Source organism: Pteropus alecto, unplaced genomic scaffold (genome assembly GCF_000325575.1).
Source record: "Pteropus alecto unplaced genomic scaffold, ASM32557v1 scaffold131, whole genome shotgun sequence".
NCBI classification, from domain to species: domain Eukaryota; kingdom Metazoa; phylum Chordata; class Mammalia; order Chiroptera; family Pteropodidae; genus Pteropus; species Pteropus alecto.
Genome location: NW_006434709.1, coordinates 17,609,526 through 17,627,738, shown reverse-complemented (window position 1 = coordinate 17,627,738; position 18,213 = coordinate 17,609,526).

Here is an 18,213-nt window from a genome sequence, read left to right as displayed (position 1 = left end):
TTTAGCCCCTATACCTAACTTTGTATATTTTGATATGGAAGATTTAGGGAACAAAGTATTTGTTTTGTTTTGCTTTGATTTTGATTTTTGAGTCTATGATAGCCACTGTAGACAGAGGTTATGAGTCACTGTCTGGGAAGATAATTATTTTAGGGAGAGATAGGTTATGAAGACCCATCTAAGTTGGTTACTTATAACTTGCTCGATTACAATCCCATACAAGAAGCTACCTTATGGCCCCATGTTTTCCAGTTCTTTTAAGTAGATCTTGGCAGTCTGAATGCTCATATGCTTTTCAATGAGTAACATCTTTACTTTCCCTTTTTAAGTGCTTCTCATGAACTTGAAATTAATATTTCTTTTATTACAATCAAGGGACCATAAATCGGGACAAGGTGATACCTTCAATTCTAGCTCAGTACCACAGCCAAAGAATCTATGAGGAGAAATGGCTCAAAACCCACATCTGTCCAGGTTTTCAACTTTTGAGTGAAAATAATCTTAAATGACCTTTAAAAATGTTCTGTTTCACATAAGATTTGGTAGCTGCATAAGAAATAAAAAGAATGATATTCTCCACCCCTGAGACATCTTTTGTTCCTTGTGGTGAACTTGGTTCAATTTCGATGGAAGAATTGTCTTTCACCTTTCCTGCTTGTAAATAGTAATATGTAATATGATTGGTTCAGCTGTCAATAGTTTTACATTTTTTTCTCAACAACATGGTTATGCAAATACCCCAAAGTTTGAGATCTTATTGCTAATTTGTCAGATTTATTAGGTTATTTTTTTATTATACTTTTCAGAGGCAAAAGTAAAAAAAAGAATCCAATTTCTGATGCAGCTTTAATCTAGTGAATACCTTTGGGAACTAGTGGAAATGCAGCCATAAATTCTAATAATTGAAGTTATTAGTAATTGAAAGGCGAGATTATCATGCTCTTCAGGTCCCAAAGAGAATCCTAGCCCTCCAACCCCTTTTGGTTCCTACCATTAAGTTCTCTCATCCATGCTTCCCATGTTGCCTTCAAACTCGTCAAATGATCTGAAACCTGGCTCACAACTGCCAACTTAACCTACTACCTGCCATTTTGGGGGGTGATTTTAAGGTCCATATGAGTGACTATTCCCAAATCATAGATTTATGATTTCTTAATCTACTCACTCCACTCTATCCTTACTCAGACCTATCTAGATCCTGATGTCACTGGAACTATTCCTACTCTAACATCCTAAATCTAAGATCTATGATCACCTAAGAGGAGAGAAGAGTGCAGGTAGAGACAAGAAGAGGAGAGAGGCAGAGCTCTGGAATGCCCCGGCATTCAGATGTGAAGTAGAGGAGACAGAGTTCACAAAGGACAGTGGGATAGGAAGAAAACCAGAAGGGCATGGTGTCACAGGAAAACAGAACATGTTTTTTGGAGACAAAGTAAGGTACACTGTGTCAAATGCTATTGAGAGTTTGATTAAGAAAATGAGATAAAGATAGTTGTTAGATTTGGCAATATTAATATTATTAGTAATGTTGATAAGTGCAAGTTAGAGCCTGAGAGTGGTATCCTAAACAATGCAAGGCACCAGGAGGGTGCTGCTGACTGGAGGCAGAGGGGACAGCAGAAAATGAACTGGCTTGTGTACCACTGGGAGTATGTTTTTTGACAAATGGGAATGCTTAATCAACTAGGAAGCAGATTCTGCGAGATTATATGAATTCTTTAGCTCATACTCTAAAAATATCGGCGAGGGGAAGGGGAATTAAGTAGCCTAAGGAGAATAGGAGAACGAAAACAAGTGTCAGTTGGGTAGAGACAGTCAGCCAGACAGAGAGAACCAAATAAGAGTTCAAGCAGCGACAAGAATTGGAACAAAATATTTTCTGAACGTATGTTGGACATTGCTTATTAAATGATACAGCTGAAGGCTGTATCAGAGAAAGAATTTCAGGCAGAGAAAGGAATGTGCATACTGAAGAAAGAATTGGGACTGCCGAGGAACCCAGTGGGTCAAAACTACACACCAAAAGGGTTTTCTTCACACGGCAGACCAAACAGATGGATCTCTTATAATCTCTTTAGTTAAGTACAGCACTACCTGTGTTCAGACCTTCAGTATAATGTAGGCAGATAAGAGGTATCAGGTAAAGCATTCCACTCAAGTAGAATTACAATTCACCCTCAAGTGCAATGTTGCTTTGGACCAGCTAGTGAATTCTCAGTACAGATGAGTCTCAGTGTACTCATCTGTAAATTGAGGGGTAATTTACCCAATGAGTCATAGGAAAACATTTACTTTCCCATCTTTCCACTGACCTGCCTAAAGAATGATAATTATCAAACTGACCAAACCCAGGACAAAGTTTGTTTTGGATGAGGCATATATACATTGCGTTGGAGTTGTGTGCCCAGCAGAAGGAAGCTTGAAATAGCAATATCCAGAAAAGTTGTGCTGCTGAGACTCCATCTTTAGCCTCATGCATTATGCCTTTGTTTTAAAATCTAAGCAAGGAACTGGAACAATTTGCTCTGGGCTGGTAACACATCCTGGGGGATGGTATGTGCAAGAGGAGTTGTTATCTCATTATCAGCTCTCTCCTTTCTCTTTTCTGATGTCAAGACAATTCAGAAACTTTTTTTAAAACCTATGTGATCTTTTATTCAAACATGAATTGAGGACCTACTGTGTTCTGGGTATAGGAAAATACCCAAGGTCTCTGCTCTTGAGGAGCTCGCAGTCTGATGAAGGGGACAGATACATATCAGAGAGTTACAATAGCTATAACACATGAGTAGTGCATATGGTGGGTGTCTCTTCAACCTCCATTCCACCTGCCCACATTTATGTTCTTCACTGGACTCTTATTAATTCAACATTTTGAGTATGCCATCTGTAACTTTGAAAGGACCTATAGACTGATATAGGTAGCAACCATTTTAAAGTATCTATCTTAAGCCATGAGAAATCCATAAAGCATGTTATTAGCACCATTTCATAAATGAGAAAACTGAGGCTGTGAGAGAGAAAATAAAGTACCTGATTCAGTGAGTTTCAAAATCAGCTGAGAGACTTGTTAAGCATAGACTGCTGGTCTCTATCCCCAGAGTTTCTGACTTAGTAGGCCATGGAATTCACATTTCTAACAAGTTTCCAGAAGATACTAACTCGGCTAGTCTGAGGACCATGCTTTGAGAACCAGTACTCTAGTATTTGTTAGCATCTGGCAGAGCTGGGTTATGAGGCCAAGTCTGTCTGCTTGTAATTACTGTGCCATTTCCACCATACCACACTTTCTCTTCTTACACAAGTATTGTTCTTAAAGTTTCTTTCATGGAAACCTAGCTTAACAGCAACAACAACAAAAACTACATGGAATAAGCTTGGCAAACACAGATATTCTGTTGCCTTTCAAATAGGGTGACCGTACCTTCCAGGATACCTGAAATAGTTCTGTTTCATGTCTATTAATCTGACATATGGTTAACAGTTCTCCCTTTTTCTCTAGGGGTTCCAGGTTGGTTAATACATTATATGGACATCCTACTTTTAAAAATTCACAACTCAACAACTCACATGCACGTTTTAAAGACTCCATAAAGAATTTGAAAAGGTTATTGAACTTTATTTACCCCAGTATTCTCAAACTTACTTAAGCTTGGGACCTTTTTATTCTACTGGGGTAACATTTTTTAATACTGGCGAATGCTGATCCACATGCATTTTCTCGCGTTATCTTTTTATGCATGTGTCCAACTAGAAAGTGGACTCCTAAGTGTTATGACTTATGTATTCTGTATTTCTCTACAGCAACTTGCTGGCCTGCCAAGTTCTCAGTCAATAACTGTTCATTAATCAATTGATTTCGGCAAAGAAAACATATTCTCCAAGTTGAGGCTTTATAGGGCGGGGCAAAATTTTAATGTTCACTCACACACTAGAGACATAAACCATGAGTAGAGCATTTCATTGTGGGAAAAAGCAGACCTAACGGGCCATGTAATCTTTCAGCTCATCCTCGATTGCCTGAGGTGAGAGAGACAAAGAAGAGCTTCCTCATACCCTTGAATTTATAATTGTGAAACTTGCTGGCTTGGGAGCTCCCTCTCTTTTAAAACCAATGAGAGAGCAGTCTCAGCTTTGCACAACTGTGCTATATACATGACGTGTTGCTTCCTGAGTGGCTTTACTGTGTATCACCTGATTGTTCACTGATAGGTGGAAACAAAGGGCTAGAAACGCTGTGGGCTTAACACACTTGGGGTTGGGCTGGGGTCCGTTCACTGATGTTGTTCCTAAAACTAAACTAATAAATCTAAAATCTCGTACTTATGTATTGCTTGCTTGATATCTAGTACTATGCAAAATTGATACACACACACACACACACACACACACACACACACCCCAACATCATTCTCCTATTTATAAAAATAGATTTTTAAAAGGTTTCTTAGATTGTATATTCATTGTATATATAAGCGAATTATATTTGTAAATGGAGAAACCTATCCTTGTTCCCAGTCTATTTCCTAATACCCAACAGACAAATCTCAAATGGTTGTCTGTCCAAATTCCTGGCATTATTCTAGAACCAGACCAAAATCCACATCTTCCATGAAGATTTGTTTAACTACTCATCTTTCTTTAGTTAACTTTTCCCAACCTCATTAATCAACTCACATGCCTTCACCCCTATGATGTCTTCCATGAACTTCCGTCTGGACTAACAACCCCCTCTATGAAATGAGGGCATCCTGTGCTCAATTTTATTCTATTATCATTATGTTGGATTATCTGTTTAGTACATCTGTCTCCCAGTGAGTAGCAGGTAGGGACAGTATATTAGTCATTTATATACCTAGTGCCACCAGGCTCTAGCACATAGTACAGTGTCTGGCCCATAATTTATGCTCAGTGAATATTTGGTAGACTTGACTGAGTTGTGTGTGGCGGCTTCATCTGTCACTGAACCCCTAGAACATGGATGATGTCTTAACAGGGACGAATGGCCCCCCAAAGAGAGAATATTGATTCTTGGAAGGTCAAAAAAATTTAGAAATTAAAATAGTTTGTGGCCTTCCAAAGGACTATAGAACATAAACAGATATACAGTATATCTCTGCTATTAAATTTTCAGGGGGAGTGTAGTTAGGGAAAAAACCCTAAAAAGGCTATTCGTTGAGTGATAATTGAGAGGAAGTTTGAGAAATGTTACCATAGAATATTGTTTCTGCAAAAATGGTCAGAAGACTGTCACTCCAGAATCAACTTGAGTGTTTACTGAGGTGCAGATTACCAGGCTCCACTATAGATTTTTTGCTTTACTCGCTTAAAACGGGACAGATTGGCACATAGCTAGTTCTCGGTAAATGCCTGCTGAATAAGTACTTGCTCCCCAAATTTCTCATTTTCAGTTCAGTCACAGGACATCTTTTCTGTATAGGTTTCCTTTTGTCAAGTAGGTTTGCATTCCCACTGTCTCTCATACTCATTGCATTTCTTACTCAAGGAAAACTTTCACTGACTATCAGAAAATAAAATAGCCCCAATGGAACAATATGCACAGCCTAGGATGAATTATGCTTATTTAACACTGACTGGGTTCAAATGTTTAGCTAGGATAGACTTCACTGTTAATTTCAGAATGTGTGACATCTCAATTCTAGAATAAAATTAAAATTCCTTTCTTTCTATGCTCAGCCACTATCCTCAGATCACTACTTCTAGAAGTCTCTGTCAGCCCCACACTCACATGACTTTACTGCAAAGGGCGTCCAGCTGGGCCAGAGAAGTGGGCTTTGTGATGACATTACAAACTTGTGAAAATCATAAGGAGCCACTGCTGAGGGTCTTTTCTGAGGCTGTCAAGAAATTATGAGTTGTTTTTTTTTCTTTTCTTTATTCAGCTATTAATATTCCTGACAGGACCCAGCAATGCTTTCTTTCTTTCTTTTTTTTTTTTTTTGCTTTTCTCCCTTGGGTAAGCTCTTTCATCTCCTTCATTCTACTCTACTTTTTCCTTTCTGCTGTATACCTTGATCTATTTATTTCTTTCATTCCCATTCAATGTCTGTTTTCTTTTGTGCTATTGTCCTGAATTATTTAATAGTCGTTTTGTTTTTATTTTTCTGTTCACTCCTTCCCCTTTCTTTTTTGGTTTGTCTGGGTTCCCTTCAGCTCTGATGTACAACTCATCCAGCATATAGTTCTGAACCATAAATCATGATGAAAAGATTGTGAGCACGAGGCAGGAGAGATGCAGCCCCAGGTGGGTGGGCAGGGGAGGAGCATGCATCAGTGACTTGCTTTTAGGAAGTATCAGATTTGATCATTTTTCAAGGAACACAGCAGGCAGCCTGTAATTGGTAATGAAGATGCATCTTTCCATCATTTTTGCTCTACTGTACAGAACTTGGGTTCACTGTGTCTGCAGTTTTCAAACTTTTTCACTGAGCTTTTCTCCTGGCAGATCTCTAGATCAAGGTAAAGAGAAAATAATTTATTAATAAAAATTTTATTCTACCCTTTCAATGTTTACATGGTTATCATCAGCTAGAAAAAATAACCTTCAAAAGGTGGAAACTCTCTTACACGTAAATCCACACAAATACGCATACCCACATACATATTTGGGAAATTTGTGACTTTAGATAAATTGGTCATATGATGACATTTTAAAAATCTTTTTTTATCTTCAGGAGCCTCTCCATGGAAGGCATCCATTGTCTTCTATGGTCCTCTGTCTCCAATCTAGAAGAAGAGGACCACAGGATACAATCGTAAGGTGTACACGAAAGACTCCTACTAGGAGAGTGCAATTAAGAGGCATGGGGAAGAGGCCTAAACCAAAAGAATCTCTATAAATATTTCAGTAGTGTGGGAGATACTTTTGGAACAATGACAGGCCATATTGATATTTCCTAAATCTTTGCTGTTATTTTCCCCTACTTGTGCAGTAAACTGAGAAGGAGTCAGCCACACACCTTGTGATGTTCTCTGTCAACTGCTTCTTCGACTGCTCTTTGGCCCAACTTGGTCCTAGGGATGCTATCCAGTAAGATACTTATAAATGCGTGCTTCTAAAAGCAAGCTTTGTGGAAGGACATCTAGAGTTTACATTCTGTCTATGGCCACTTAGGTCCTCTTTACTCAAATATAAAATCAGTTATTCATGTTCATTTGTTCAATCAATATTTTCCCAATTCCTATATGCAAAGCAATGGATAAGTTGCATTGAGTGATGCAAAGATAAAATCTGGACTTATGTCCTGCATCCATGGTCAAGGAGAGATAATATATTCCAGCATTTCCTAAATTGTGGTTACTTTGGAACTTTGGGGCTATGTATTGTCAATTAGTATTTGGGGGGAAATGGCTTCCGGGGTAAAACAAATGGGAGTGACACTGGGAAAAATAAAGGTAAAAAATGTTTATGCACTAAAAGACCTGATGGGCTAATAGATGTTGGTAATGGTATGACTAAATGAGTAGAGTTCTTCCAAATTCTATGTTGGGAAATGCTGCCAAATTCAATGTGAAAAGTGGTTAAGTGCAATAAGAGATAACAGGCTAAAGTGATTTGAGTGAGTAGAGAATTTTTTTCAGGCTGGGAAAATCAAGGAATCCACAGAGGAGACTGCATTTAAATTGAACCTTAAAGGCTGGGTAGAATTTGGAATTAGAATTGTGAGGACAAGTTATTTTGAAGAACAGTACTTGAAAAAAAGCAAATAGGTAGAAAACTTAACACAGGTATGTGAAAGATTAGGTGAGGTGGACAGAAAAATAGCTTGTTGAAGAGTCAATTATAGTAGATAAGGGCTGGAAGGGTAGATTAAATTCTGGAAGATTTGACTCAATTTCAGGAGCCTTCGTTTCTTTTCTTTTCTTTTCTTTTTTTTCCAGTGGAAATGATAAGCACTTCTTTTAAATCTTAAAACATTTTCCCTGAACAACTACCTGCACAGAGTGTGAGAGGTTGGGTAAGGGAGAGAGACTTAGTAGCTTGTGTCCTTGAGCAAGTTGCCTCACGTTGTACTGATCCTTTATTTTCAGGTTGAATAAATGGGAATGACCGTATTGACATTTTGGGTTATTGTGATCATTAAATGGATGTTCCATGTAATGTGTTTAATATAGCATCTGATATACAGTAATTACTAATAAATATTATTTAGTTATTAATTTCTGCGAAGAGAAAAAAGTATAAACAAAGGCTACAGGTGTTCTCAAAAATATAGAACACTACTCAATTCTACCTGCTTTGACCAACATCTGTTAATTCTTTCATTTTTAGATTTCCAGTGACCCTATACTTTTTTAATATGGAAATTTGATCATTTCAGGCCTCATTTTTTTTTTTGTTTTTGGGGATTTTACTTTTAATACTATCTGCCCTATCCCCAGGCCTCAGTGGTTCACAGTAAGTGTCTGACAACTGGTTCTCCTAACAACACACACACACACACACACACACACACACACACACACACGCTTATAAATTTAAGGATGTGTAGCACACAATTTACAAATAATAATAACATAAACAGTACTTTTTATTACAAATCCCATAAAGCCAACTGATTCTCATAAAATATTTTCGTTGAATTATTTTTATTTGTGGACAACCTGTGGTGCAACTGGTGAATAAAGATAGTTCCAGAATGAATATTGGTTGAAATTTTCTTTGCATTAAAGAGAGAGTTAAAAGTAAAACAATGGAGTTGTATGCCAAAATTTATTCCTTCAGGGCCATGAGAAACTTTATTATTGAATCAGATAATTTTTGAATACAAGAATATTTCCTCAACTTTTTGTACTATTAACAACACGACAACTACAGAATGTAACAATAAATTTAATGTATATTGTTACTATTTTATCTATCATTCTAAAAAGCCTAGACAATCAACAGGATAACCCCTATTCTTAGTATAAAATGATGGTAATGTATATACAAAATGTACAGTATTGCCTTCTCAAACTTGAGATAATTTTTGGATCAGTTACCCAGCATGGAGGGCTAGTTATATACCAGGTATTCAACACTATGCTGGACCTTCTGGAAGACTGAGAAGAAAATTAAATAATGGTCAACCTTTGGAAATTTACTCTTGTCATATTCTGCCCTTTGCTTGGGCAAATGGACTTACTAAGTTGTAACCCAGGCATGACAGACTTGAATTAAAGAGACTAGAATTACTTTCCCAGGACTATCCCTTATTCACAGACTGATCTAGTTGCTTGATCATTTAAGGCAGGTGGGCAGTAATTAGCTGAAGGTAGTATTTATATTTTCTAAAGATATTAGTACTGAAAAATATTTTCATTGGCGAGATGCTGGCACAGCCCTTTCTCCTGCTCCCCGTAGCCCCACCCCATAGCTTCTAGCACTGAAAAGGAAGAATAGTCTGCTTCAATGTTTCCAGCATAGACCTGCCTCCACTAGCGCCGTTTTAATTTGGTTCTAGAATACCTCTCAGTTCTACTTGCTTTAATCTCATCGCAGCATGTTCTAATAACATTTTTGGCTCCTATTTTTGCTACTTGGCATCAGCAATACTAAAATGACTGCTGTATTTTATAGAGAGTCACATGATTAAGCACTAGGGAAAACATCACAACTCTGGTCACCTCGTGTTAAGGGATACTCTGACAGGTGTTATGTTTCTGAAACAAATGTTATGCATAGAGATATAATTTACTCACCAGTGTTACAATTTTGCTTAATGATTAACATGTATTCTCAATTTATGTTATCAAAATATATCCTCTCCAGAAAATGTCAGTGATAACCTGCCACGATCCATTCTTAGGACTGTCTCTAAAATCCTATTTGTAAATGAGAAGCATCTCAGTTTGAGGGCATTCATTCTCCAATTTGATACTTTTTGTGAAGGTGTGAATATCACTCTTTCTGTAACTTGTGAGTAACTGAAACAAGAATGTAGAACTTTTTCAAAGCCATGCTAAAGGCGTGGAAAATAAAATTGCTTATACCAACCACATCTTGCTGAGGTTAGAGTTAATTCTAATTACTAAAAATGAAGCTATAAACAGCAATTGCCAATTGCACAGGTGTGACTGTCCACAGCACATTTAAATTATATAAAGATTAGTCCCCAGGTTCAAATATCTCTATTATTTCCTCCCAGACTGCCCTTTGAAATGATGCAGCTGGATATTGGGACCACTGTTCCTCAGTTGGAAGTCCTGCTGAGACATGTTTAAAGGCATATTTCTCTATCCAGACTACTGCCATTACTTCCACTGGAATCTACTAAGCTTATCTGTGTCTTTACTCTTTAGAACTCACTTGTTTTCAATTTAAGCTTTTTTTTTTTTCTTTTCAGTCTATTATTACAAAGGTTTTACTGCAATGTCATTCCAGACCAAGAACCATTACTGTTTATGTCATTGATAGCTTGCTGATGTCCCTCATATCTTTGGGGTCTTTTCTCTCCCCAACCTTATGCCAAGGCAAATGTTATCCTCCAACTTAAAGGTTAATGTAGGGAGAATCATCCCATGATCTCAAAGGCAAAGAAGTGATTTTCATGAGCATTAGTACCTGCATTGTTTATAGAGGACAGCAGGGACAGGTTTGCTCACCACCACATTCTGAAAAAATTAGGACAAGGGCATGCTTAATCGTTTCCCAGAGAAAGAGAATTGCTATCTCTTTCAATTGTGCCTCTGAGAAGGACATGCTAAATGTTAAAAATCTCTCAACCATCAGAATGGGAAAATATATTTGCAAGCAACGCCTCTGAAAAGGGCCTAATATCCATAATATACAAAGAACTCATATGACTCAATAACGACAAAAAAACAAACGATCCAAGCAAAAAATGGGCAGAGGACCTGAAGAGACGCTTCTCCCCAGAGGACATACAAATGCCAACAAACATATGAAAAGATGCTCAACATCACTAGCTATTAGAGAAATACAAATCAAAACCACAATGAGATACCATCTCACACCTGTTAGAATACCTGTTATCAACAGGACAAGTAATAACAAATGCTGGAGAGGATGTGGAGAAAAAGGAACCCTCTTACACTGCTGGTTGGACCGCAAATTGGTACAGCCACTATGGAAAACAGTTTGGAGGTTCCTCAAAAAACTATGAATTGATCTACCATATGATCCATCAATCCCTCTATGGGATTTTTACTCCAAAGACTTAAAAAATCATATCCATAAAGATAGTTGCACACCGATGTTCATAGCAGCATTATTCATGGTGGCTGGGACATGGAAGCAACCGCAGTGTCCTATGATAGATGATTGGCTAAAGAAGCTGTGGTACACATATACAATGGAATATTACTCAGCCATAAGAAGAGATGAAATACAGCCATTTGTGACAACATGGATGGAACTTGAGATAATCATGCTAAGTGAAATAAAACAGACATAAAAAGTTGAAAACCACATGATATCACTTCTATGTGGGATATAAACCTAAAAGCAACAAAGGAACAGGACAAACCAACAGAGACTCATGGACATGGATAATAGACTAGTGGTTACCAGAGGGTAAGGGGTAAGGGAGGAAGGGGGAGGTAGATGGGGTAAAGGGGGTCAAATATAGGGGGATAGGGGGAGGGTGAAGTGGATAAAGGTAATCAAATATATGGTAGCTAAAGGAAACTGGACTTTGGGTAGTAATCACACAATAGAATATACAGATGTTAAATTATAATGTACACCTGAAAATTATATAATTGTATTAACCATGTTACCCCATTAAAGTTAATTAAAAGAAAATGCAGGTCTCCAATAACCAAATAAAAACTGAGGCATGTATTCACTGAATCCTTCTCCCGAAGAGTTCCATTCACGAAGATCTCGCCATTTTTTCAATATCTTTTCCACCCATCTTTCCTTTCCTTTCCTTTCCCTTTCCTTTCCTTTCCTTTGACAAGTGAGCGAATTGCAGTTCGGTGAGCTTTGGTAGAGTGGAACAATTTGTTATAAATGAATATGCCCAATGTTTCCTCTGGGGCCCATAGCTACAGGGGGTGAAGATAATGAGAGATAATATTCAAATGTTGGAGTCAAATATTCCATTCACTCGTCACTTGAAATGATTTTTCTTTGACTTATCACATATGACCCTTTTAGGGATAAAGCATTGGTCACTATAAAAGTGCAAAATAATGAATAGTGCTTATCTTAAATCTGTCTGTTTCAATTTCCATAACCAAACCACCATGATTTCTCACCTGTATTATGGCAGTAACTTCCTAATTGGTTTCCCTGATTCCATTTTTACTGGTTCTATAATTCATTCTATAGTTTCTAGATTGAGCATTTATGAACACAAACCAGAACATACCACAACATATATATTAGAATAAAGTCCAAACACTATTGTGGTTTACAAAGCTCTACGAGATCTGACCCCCACTTACCTCTTGCCTTCTTATGTCCTTCCTTCACACATCAGCTCACATGCTCCAGCTACTCTGGCCTCCTTTCCGTATTTCTAACAAACTAAGTGGGCTCTCATATTAGGATCTTTCCATATGGCCTTTCCCATGCCCACGTTACTTTATTTTCTCTGATATTTATGTGACTGGGTTATTCTTGTCACTCAGATCTCTGCTTGAATATCACCTCGCCACAGAAGCTTTTCTCAACCACCCTAAATGTATTAGCTGTCCAATTAATCTTTTTTACATCACCCAATTTTAATTCTCTGTATAGCTGTGAACATTATTTGATTTGTTCTTGTTTTATTTTATTTTATTTTAATTTTTTATTTTATTTCTTCGTTGTCTATGATCTCTTTCCCAGAATGGAACTTAACGATTGAGAGCACTTTTCTGCCTTGTTCAATATCATATTCTCAAATGCTTAAACTAGTGCATGGTATATATGGAAGCACTTAATAAATGTTTGAAATGAAACATTTTAAAAAGTGAATAAATAAATACATGCGAGAAATACAAATATGATACATGCAAAGGGAAATCTGTCACTGACATGTCATATATCCTCACTTCCCTCCTTACCCAGCTTAGGGTCCATCACCCTGGTAATCTGTACCTGTGTATCCTTCACTTCCCTTGCCCCCTCTTCTTTCAGGCAAGAGGCAAGGAAGGATTCTTCCCCAGAAACTATCCCATTGCCAGGCCAACACCTTGATTTCAGCCTTCTAGTCTCCAGAACTGTGAACAATTTTTTTCTGTTGGTTTATGCTACTCAGTTTGTGGTTCTTTGTTATGGAAGTCATAGGAAACTAATACAGTGCATTTTTAATTTTGGTAACTTTTCCTGGTTTACCCCCATGGACATTTACACTATGCCTTTTTACCAGCAATCATAGCAATGATTGTTATCCTTTAACCTCACCAAAAGAGGCTATTGTTAAATTTCTGGGTGGCTTCCCTTCTGGTAGATGATAAATGATACTTTAGTTTTAATTTATATTTTGTTTTTCATGAGTATCTTATCATATGATTAAAGGTTACTAATATTTCTTTTTCTGTGAATTCTCTGTTTATATCTTTTGCCTTTTTTCTGTTTGTTATTGTCATTTTTGTTCCAATTTATAATTATCTTAGGGGTTTGATGCTTTGTGATATGTACGGCAAATATCTTTTCCAGTTTATCATCTGTCTATTGAAAAACTGACTTGCTAAATTTTTGTTTAGAGTATTTTACTAATCTTTTACGTGGCTTCTGGAATTTGAGTCATAGTTAGGAAAGTTTTCTCCACTCCAAGTTTCTAAAGGAAATTTACCCATGTTTTCTTTCGGAACATTTGTCTTCATCAAAGCAGTTCATTGGAAAACTTGAAAGGAAAACGTTGGATCCAACTTTATCTTCTTCCAGATGGTACATAGTTTATTTCAACACCATTTATTCTTGAAATGTTACCTTTATCATATACTGAATTCTCATATATATTTTGATCTATTTCCGAAAATTCTGTTCTTGTACTTTGGCCTGTCTTTTTATTCATGTGCCAATAAAACCTATCTTAATTTCTGAAGTTTTGTAATACATTTTAATATGTAGGAAGCTAATAAATTTTCCACCTACTTTCTCTAATGAACCCATTTCAGTCCAGCCTCCATCCTCATTACTTTACTCAAATTGCTCTTATCAAGATGTCCAATGAACTTCATGTTGCTAAGACAAATGGTAGGTTCTCAGTCCTTATCTAACTAAATCAGTTAGTGACATTTGACATAGTTGAATAGTCCCTCCTTATTAAAATACTTTCTTCAGGAATAGCTTTCTCTTTTTACTTCACTGGTTGTTCCTTATTAATCTCCCTTGCACATTTTTCCTCATTTCTCTGACCTGCACATGCCCCGTGTGTCCCATGGCTTAGCCTTCTGACATCTTTCCACCCTCTCCATACTCATTTTCTGGATGATCTCATTTAGTGACAGGATTTTAAACACCATCTGTATCCTAATGATCATATTTTATATTTCCAGCCAGGTCCTCTCTCATGAACTCTAGGCTCATATACCAAGCAATTTATTCAACATTTTTACCTATACTCAGAGATTACTGTTCCCAAAACCAAATTTGTACTTTCCCTCTACCAAATCTGTTCTTCTTTCATTTGAATAAACCAGATATCTTGGTGTAATTCTTAACTCTTCTCTCTTATACCTCACATCCATTATATCAATAAATCCTCTGAGTCCTAACTTCAAAATATTTCTGGAATCCAACACTTCTCAACATCTCCATTGCTATGCTCTAGTCCAAACCATCGTCATCTCTTGCCAGAATTATTGCAATATCCTCCTACCTGTTGTCTCTGCTTCTCCTATGTCCTATTCTTCCTGTAGCAGTCAGATGAATCCTTTATATAAGACGTCAGTCAGATCGTGTCAGCTTTCTGCTGAAAACTCTCCATGGGAGTGTCCCATCTCACTGAGAGCAAAGGCCAAAGTCTATCATGACCCAAGGGCTCTAAATAATGTGATCTCCATGATGACCTCATTTCCTAGCACACTTGCCTCCTCTCTTTCAGCCGTGATACCTCTGTTCTATTCTTCAAACCTGGCAGCGCATTCTCACTGCAAAGCCTTGCTACTTTGTGTTCTCTAATATTTTATTTTATTAAATCCTTACAACCATGCAATGTGAGGATTATTATCTTCGTTTCACAGATGAGAAGATGAAGCATGGAGAGTGTAAAGTTCTCTCCAAGTCTGTACAATTATGCATTAGCAAAATCAGCACGCTAACCTAGATCTCTCTAGTGGCTAATATACTCTTTTTACTCTTTTTATTATAGAAACCTTTCCATTTCTAGTTCTACCTCTGTTGCCATGTCACTTGGAGTACCTCTCTGGATCACATGTTTTGGCCTTAGTTTCTTTACCTACTCAGATGCTCTGTCACTCTATGACTCTGGAAGAGTCTCCAGTGGTGCCCCAAACGAGAACATTAGTGATTTTGGTACAGTAAGGAGTATGTAGCAACAAATGAGCAGATGTCAATAGAGAGGAAAGCTTACTATTGCAGAAGTTGAGAGGTACTAAAGACTTATTATTGCTTCAGGATTTTTTCTAGGTCTGTCCCTCTTTAATGTAGACTATTTGGATTTAGTGACTACATATAGATAAACCACTTTGTCTTTACAGGGTGCTCTTCTTACCACCTCCACCAGTTGGTCAGAGTATGGAAGCAGATAAAAACTTGCTTTCATTCAAGCTTGTGAGCTCAGAGAACCTTCTGTTTCCATTCTTTGAACTACAGAGGTTTGTCTAGCTACTTATCTCTCTAATTCTGCTTATAGTCAGGATGAAAGTTCTCAATGCAAAAGATGATGATGTACCTATAACCCACTGTTCCAAGACAAACCAATCAGGGAGTCAGGGGGATGATACATTGATCCCTGACTCTAAAACTGTCACTACCATCTGCACTGCCTGTATTTTATCTTCCTCTTTCCTCAGGCATGACTGTCATGGGCTTGGACTAAGGCCTTTCCCAGCTTCCTCCAGTCTTCCACCGTTAGTTATCTACAGTGCTATTAGTGCTATCACGCTTTATTTTACCTATTTGTTATAGATTATTTAGGAACCTGGATAAGTTCACTAGGGACTGGGATAGAAAACAGTTTGATAGAGAATAATGTCACTGCTTCATGCTTCTGTTACAGAAGTAAAATTGCAACTTTAGGGGTGCACAAGAACTGCTGTGTTTTTTTATTGCCTTTCAGTCAGGATAAGTTCAACTCAGAGCCTCATCTTATCTATATGGCAAGAAATTAAAATCAGTTTTCATTTGGGATCCCTCCTTACCCTGAAATGAGCAAGGATTCCATGGCTAGAGATTGTACGTGATCAAACGAGTACCCAGGCCCAGCCTTCTAAGATCCACAAGGCTGCCACGTATAATTGGCCTGGGCATGGCATTCCCACTGATAGTGATGTAAGTGGAAACTCTGGAGATGAGCAATTTTTTAATAAAACTATACATATAATAATAAAATCGTAAATAAATCAGTAAGGAGATAAGTAAATCCAGATGTTCTTTCCTATCCCAAGGTGACTTGTGTTCCCCACTCTCCTCTGAACCCAGTCTAGGTGCCCCATATCTGTGTTTTCTGTGGCCTACAAAGTGGTAAATTACATAGCAAGATAGGACCAGAGAGCTCTCTGTGCTTTCTTTACCTGTCATAACCCACTTAGTCTTCACACTAGCTACCCTAGTAGGTAGGGGCTATTGTTTTCCCCATTTTACAGAGATACAGAGGTAAGTAACTGGTTACATAGTGGTTCAGTGGCAGAGCAAGGATTCGAACCCAGCTGCCATGGCTCCAGGGTTCATGTTCTGGACACATGCCACTGTTTGTTAATCTCACGTAAGCCTAAGAGTCGGCAATCTTATGGCTCCTGCTTTACGATAATGGAACGAAGGCAGAGGTGAATTCTGTTGCCTCCTCACAAGTTACTCAGCTGTGAGAGTGAGAATGGAGCCTGGACCTATGCCCAGACCTTTCCAATCCCATAACCCTCATTCTTTGTTTCTCTTTAATACTTGCCTTCTTGGTTCCTCTTTTTTAAAAAGCAGATTCTCTGAGAGAGTGATAGGACACCCTGATTTGCGTGCAGGGTATGTAAAGAAACGTGAGCAGTGGAGGGGCCCAAAGGGATGCAGTGACTAAGGTTGTCTCTGACCATGTGTACTATGCCATGACCCTATTTCTTTTCATTTATGATCAGATATAGACCAATGCGATGTAGACAAATACCTAAAGAGATGGAGAGACATCTGATGTTGAGCACACTGAGAGAGAATATTCTATGTCAAGCCCAGGCTATAAATAAACTGTTTACAGTATACGCAGCCTCCCTCATGCTGCACTATCTCAGGAACAGAGGCAGAATTTAATCATTTCATTCTCTGAAGTGAAGGCCTCTATGGTTTAATATGCACACATCACAGATTTCAAATGTTGCTGCTGAAATTCAGTCTTCAACAAAAACCTAGCTGTCTCTTTGACTTGAAACGTGTTCTAAAATGTATAATAAAGGTCTATTGAAACCAATAAAGCATCTCCGGAAAATGCTGGTTTAACCCACATAGCCAATTCTCTTTTTCATAAATTCAATTTGTATTATTTGGTTGAAGAGATAGTTCTCTGAGCCCTGACATAAGCAGGTGCTGAGGCTGACAGTCAGTCCAGAGTTTGCGTCATGGAAAAATCTGTGGGAAAAGTCATGTAATTGATCTCATTTGTTAGGTATGTCAGGCCCTGCCTGGCTCCAGTCTCTGTGAGCCTTTTCTCCCACAGCAAAAAGCTGCTAGACCCATGGGTTGGCCTTTCTCTAATCCTTGGATCTAAGTAACTCCAGCCAATTCTGAATGGGTTGGGCGTGGCAGGGGTTTGGGCCTCTGGGACATGCTCTAGTGCTCCTGAATAGATTTATGCTGTTTATTTCCAAGACCTAGTCCTTGTACCTTTTATTCCTAGTACTGAATTCCCAGCTCCTGTATTCAAGTTCCTGCTTGCCTTTACTGCTTAGTTCCCTGATTCTTCACAGAATAGAGAACCTGCCCCGTTTGCTAATCCTCCTCATCCCCAAATCCAGGGTTTCTCAACCTTGACACTATTTATATTTGGGATCTAATAACCCCTCATTGCTGACTCTTAGGCCTGTGTGATCTGGGGAGCTGTCCTGTGCACTGTAGGATGTGTAGTATCATCCCTGGCCTCTTCTCACTGA